This window comes from Protopterus annectens, chromosome 3.part0, assembly GCF_019279795.1.
Source record: "Protopterus annectens isolate FY-2018-M chromosome 3.part0, PAN1.0, whole genome shotgun sequence".
Lineage (NCBI taxonomy): Eukaryota > Metazoa > Chordata > Ceratodontiformes > Protopteridae > Protopterus > Protopterus annectens.
The window spans coordinates 678,859,408-678,865,407 of record NC_056731.1 but is presented as its reverse complement, the minus strand read 5'-3'; the positions used below and the strand labels follow the sequence as shown (position 1 = coordinate 678,865,407).

At 42.6% G+C, this 6,000-nt stretch overlaps 1 protein-coding gene across 1 annotated transcript in view; it reads left to right on the top strand.

Moving 5' to 3' along the window:
- The window catches only part of ADAMTS16 (ADAM metallopeptidase with thrombospondin type 1 motif 16), a 1,625,291-nt gene that overhangs the window by 1,206,118 nt on the left and 413,173 nt on the right, over positions 1-6,000 (top strand). The window lies entirely within an intron of this gene.

Sequence of the window (6,000 nt, the reverse complement as noted above, 5' to 3'; positions counted from 1 at the left end):
AAAGCTCTGCCTGTGTGTATGGTAACATATATGTAATAAATTCTGTTTCTAGTAAGGGCGGGGGTTAGTGTGGAAACTAGAAGTCAGATGACCAGAAATGTGTGATTTCATTCTATAATCTAACACTGAAATGATGTTTTAATACTACATGAGACAGAAGTCACAGGGCAGTCTGTTTTTGAAACCTGATAGAGAAGGATCCCTTACCCACTTCATCTTGCCTTGCTTTAGAAAGTAACCAGGGAATAGGAATTCTTTAGGTCAGTCAGAAAAATATAGTGAGATCAGTTAAGTACTGTTTTTGTTATCTGTGTGAATCTCTCCATCTATGTTATTTTTAATATTTCCCGTGATTGAAACTCTGGTGTTCATTATAAATAGATATTTAATATTATTGTGTTATTTTATTATTTATTATTAAATATATTTAAACCTTTCATTTTGCCTGGACTTTCAGAGAATATTTTAACCTTTGGGAGTACTTATATTTATTTGGTGACACTGTGGCCACTCCTGAAAGCATTGGTCAAACACTACCATTTATATTAGTATTCATTTTATTCAATGTAATTGGATACCCTTGTAAGAGCCTTAAAGTAGTTGGCTCATGGCAGTGAATCTGCCTTATAGTCTGGGTTGAAGGGGAAGAGCTAGTGAACCCATGCCGGCCTTTCCCAGTGTGTGTGTGTGTGTGTGTGAAAATCAAATTGCAAAGACTGTGTGTGTGTCAGCTACATGCAGCAGGGACACGGAGCACTGGTTTCACACAGATGGTGGTGGAGGACTTGGCTTCGAACACTTAGATGAGGACTCAGCTTTACGGCTGTGCCAGTGGGAAGTTTTATTGGGGGCCTGGAGAGAGAGAGAGAGAGAGAGAGAGAGAGAGAGAGATAGTGAGAGAGAGAGAAACCCAGCCCATGGATTGAGTATGTTACCTGTGTGCTCTTAAGGGAAATTGTGCTTGGTGCAGAGAGCTGCATCTAGAAAAACACTGTGTATCTATTTCTGGTCTAAGGCAACATCCCTCTCCAGTGTCAGCATTGAGGAGTAAGGCTCCTTGATTGCTGGCCCAGAGCAGGGATTGTCACATATTTGGGAGCAGTGGTGTGGATATTTTAATTGAACTTCTGTGGCCTGTAGGCAGTTGTCACTGCAGATGTGTGTACTCTCAGCAGCCACAAGGTAAATATACAGACTTTCATTTTTCACAACGGTTTTATTTATTTTTTGTTAGTTTAGTTCAGTCAACGAAAGCAGGCAAAGATGTCAGCAGAGGATTTTGGCAAGCTGGATAAGAACCAGTTGGCTAAGGTGTGTGAAGCCAAAGGACTGGTGCATGCCAGCCTGAATAAGAGGAAATTATTTCAGCCTTAGTCACAGTTGTAGCCTGGACCAGCAACCAGGAGGATAACCAGGTTGGTGATAGGGAATTGCAGCCTTCAGAAACAGGACAGTTCGCCTTTTCCTCAGAGGACTTAAAAATACATCTGGAGTTAGAGACTTGACCTGGAGGCCAAATGTTTGCAATTTTCAATCAGCAGAGAGACTGCGGCATATGCAGTCCAAAGAAAGGAGAAACAGAATATTAATCAGCAGAGAGACTGCAGATTTAGGGTCCAAAGAAAATGAGAGACTCTGGTGTTTGTAGGCTGAAGAAAATGAGAAGCAGCATCAACATGAGAGGGAATTGTTGACTCTTCATCAGGGTCATGGAGGTAATGAGGAAGGGAATAACTGAACCCCAAAAGCAATAAAGGTCAGTAAATTTCTTCCATAGTTTACAGAGAATGATAGTTTTATTCATATATTTGAAAGAGTATGTAAACTGTATAATTTTGATCAAGGGCTCTGGGTACGGATCTTGATCCCCTTACCTTGTGGTAAAGCTGTAAATGCTGTTTCTAAATTGCCTGATACTTACTTGTTTAAACTATGATAAATTAAAACAATGCTTATTGGAATGTTTTAAGTTAACACCTGAAGCTTACAGAAAAAGGTTTTGTGAACATAGATGCAAGGCAGATGAAACTGTATGCGATTATACTGCTGAGTAAAGCACTTATTTTCAAAGGTGGGTGAGAGGTTGTCTGGTCACCACTTTTGAAAGGTTGGCAGCCATTTTGGTGAGGAAAAAAGCCCTTAGCACTTTACCAGAGGACATGAGGCTCTGGTTGGCAGCCTGGGGATGCAATTCTGCAGATGAGCTGGTGAAAAAAGGGAATCTCTACTTAGCAAGCAGGGCATCACTGCAGAAGAAGGGGATACTGAGTTCTGCACATGGATATAAGGGAACCCATGGTGGGCAGCCTAAACCACCGAGCAGAGTCCAGTAATAACAGGGGAAGCCACTAGTTCAGGTATGCAGCCAAGAACAAGGGGTAGATGTTTTAAATGTAACCAGTGCGGCCATACAGCATGCAGATGTCCATGGAGGCAAGGTGGGAAACAAAAGGTGGGGGAACCAGCAAGTGGGAATAACAGTATGCCAGCAGCAAGTTGTCTAGAGAAAACAGGGGAACCAGACTATCACCGGAGTTTATATTCTATCTTAGTGGATGGATACCAGGCCACTGCTAAGAGAGACATAGCCTGTGACATAACCATTGTGAAGCCTGCAGTAGTTAAAAAGGAGCAGTACTTGCTTGGGTACTCCAGTCCAGTCAGAGCTTTATGAGGGACCCCATTCAAAATGCCTTTGGCCAGGGTTCAACATGACTTGGAGAATAGAAAAAGAAGAAAGCAAGTAGGTGTGTTTGAGGAAATCCTTGCAGATGTCCTGATAGGGAATGATTTTGATAATGCAGCACCTTGTGTGCATACAGTTACACGCAGTCTGGCTTGGGGACAGGCATGTGACCCTGGTAGTCGGGGAGAGACCCAGGCAAACTCCACACCTGAAGCCAGGGCTGGTGAGGTGGCTGTTTCAGGGGGGAGCTAACCTGTAGCTGTGACCCTGAAGGTGAGCCACAGCTCCAGGTAGGTACTTATGTTCCCTTGAACAGCATGGCTGAGAGTAGTACTACCCAGGCTGACAGTGAGGCACTGCTATCAGAAGAGACCACACTTCCTGTGGAACAGGAACTGTGAAGGGTTCGGAAGGCAGCCCAGCTAACTGGAATTTTCTAAATAATTCTATGTCATTTGTGAATAGTAATATGATTTGTATACTTGTCTTACAAATGTAAGGAAACTATAGGTTATGTCTACATTAAACTACTGGTGTAAAAGTGTATGTTGAACTGCATGTTATGTACAGAGCTTCAAGAATGTAACCGCAGTGTACCCCACTGGAAAAGCGCAGAAATCTGTATGAGTGCCCAAGCAACTACATGCCTGTGCAAATATATGTTTTGATGGTAAAGGATGGAACATTCAGAGATAAATTGCAAACCCTCAAGAAAAGCAAAGAGTTTTACGATAGTGTTCATCTCAGCTAGGAGACAGAATGTTTACAGCTTGAGTTCTTTCTATTGTCTGGAAACATAAATAATTACAGGTTTCAAATGTAAAATTGTGTAACTGTTTTATGACCTCCAGTTTTATGCAAACTTCTGAGAGATAAGTATTTTTGACAAAGAGGTGCTAATTTTTTAAGTTTCTGTTAGCCTAGGAACTGAAGGCAGAGGTGACAAAGAATGATGTAGTCTGAGATAACCCAGCAGCAATGTTTGATAGTAATTTAAGAACTATCTCAGAAAGTGAATGTGTGCATTTTGTATTTGTCTTTGGACCTAGAAACATTCACCCAGCACTTTTGCCTGCATGTTGCTCCTTAAGTAAGACTTAGTTTACAGTGATTTCTCTTAGAGATAAATAGGAATTTAGTAAGATTAGTTTATATGTTGTCTGTATTTATGTGAGACTGTCCGCTAATGTTGTTTTAAAATATTTCCTGTGATTCTGAACTCTGTTGTCATTGTGTCGAGTTATTAAGTATTGCCTAGTTTTTTTATTATTTATTATTAAATATATTTAAACCTTTTGATTGTGGCTGGTTTTTTTTAAACCCAGCCGCTAGAGATGCACAAGCCAGTGCATTTCTTTGTGCCGTTCCCAAGCCCGGATAAATGGGGAGGGTTGCGTCAGGAAGGGCATCCGGCGTAAAACCTCTGCCAAATTACTTATGCAGAGAACATTTCATATTTCCATATGGGATCGGTCGAGGCCTCGGTTAACAACAACCGCCACCAGTACTGTTAGCCAACAGGGTGCTGGTGGAAATTGGGCTACTGTAGGCCGAAGGAGAAGAGGAGAAGGAAGGCATGCCCGAAGGCAGGAAGAGAGGAGGAAGGTTAGGAGTGTAGTAGTGAGGGTAGGAACATTGAATGCTGGCAGTATGACTGGTATAGGGAGAAAGCTAGCTGATATGATGGAGAGAAGGAAGGTTGATATATTTTGCATGCAAGAGATGAGATGGAAGGGAAGTAAGGCCAGGTGTATAGGAGGCGGGTTCATATTGTTCTGTCATGGTGTGGATGGCAGGAGAAATGGGGTAGGGGTTATCCTAAAGGAACAGTATGCCAAGAGTGTTTTGGAGGTGAGGAGAGTGTCTGATAGAGTGATGTTTATGAAGCTTGAAATTGATGGTGTAATGTTGCATGTTGTTAGTGCATATACTCCATAAATCGGGTGTGCGATGGATGAGAAAGAAAAATTTTGGAGTGAGTTGGATGAAGTGGTGGTGAGTGTACCCAAGGGTGAGAGACTAATGATTGGAGCGGACCTCAATAGGCATGTTGATGAAGTGAACAGAGGGGATGAGGAAGTGATGTGTAGGTATGGTGTTAAGGAGAGGAATGCAGAAGGTCAGATGATTGTGGATTTTGCGAAAAGGATGGATATGGCTGTGGTGAATACGTATTTTAAGAAGAGGGAGGAGCATAGGGTGATGTACAAGAGTAGAGGAAGATGCACACAGGTGGATTATATACTATGTAGGAGGGCTAGTCTGGTGGAGATTGGAGACTGTAAAGTAGTGACGCGAAAGTGTAGTTAAGCAGCATAGAATAGTGGTCTGTAGGATGACGCTGGTGATCAAGAAAAGGAGGGGGAGTGTGAAAGCAGTGCCAAGGATTAAATGGTGGAAGTTAAAAAAGGGTGATTGAAGACAGGCACTGGGAGGCAGTGAAGAGTTTCTGAATAGCTGGGTAACTACAGCAGAGCTAGTAAGGGAGACTGCTAGAAAGGTGCTTGGTGTGACATCTGGACAGAGGAAGGAGGACAAGGAGACCTGGTGGTGGAATGAGGAAGTACAGGAGAGTATACTGAGGAAGAGGCTGGTGAAGAAGAAGTGAGATTGTCAAAGAGATGAAGAAAGTAGACATGAGTATAAGGAGATGAGACGCATGGCAAAGAGAGAGGTGGCGAAGGCTAAGGATAAGGGATAAGGCATGTGGAGAGTTGTATGAGAGATTGGACACTAAAGAGAGAGAAAAGGACCTGTACCGATTAGCTAGACAGAACTACAGAGCTTGGAAAGATGTGCAGCAGGTAAGGGTGATAATGGATAGTGAGGGAAACCTACTCACAAGTGAGGAGAGTGTGTTGAGGAGATGGAAAGGGTACTTTGAAGGGCTGATGAATGAAGAGAATGAAAGAGAGAGAAGGTTGGATGATGTGGGGATAGTGAATCAGAAAGTGAAACAGATTAGCAAGGAGGCAGTAAGGACAGCTATGAAGAGGATGAAGAATGGAAAGGCTGTTGGCCCAGATGACATACCAGTGGAAGCATGGAGGTGCTTAGGTGAAATGACAGTGGAATTTTTAACCAGATTGTTTAATGAAATTTTGGACAGTCAGAGGATGCCTGAGGAGTGGAGAAAAAGTGTTTTGGTACCTATCTTTAAGAATAAGAGTGATGTGCAGAGCTGCAGTAACTACAGAGAGATAAAACTGATCAGCCACAGCCTGAATTTATGGGAAAGAGTAGTGGAAGCTAGGTTAAGAAGGGAGGTGATGATTAGTGTTCAGCAGTATGGTTTCATGCCGGGAAAGAGCACT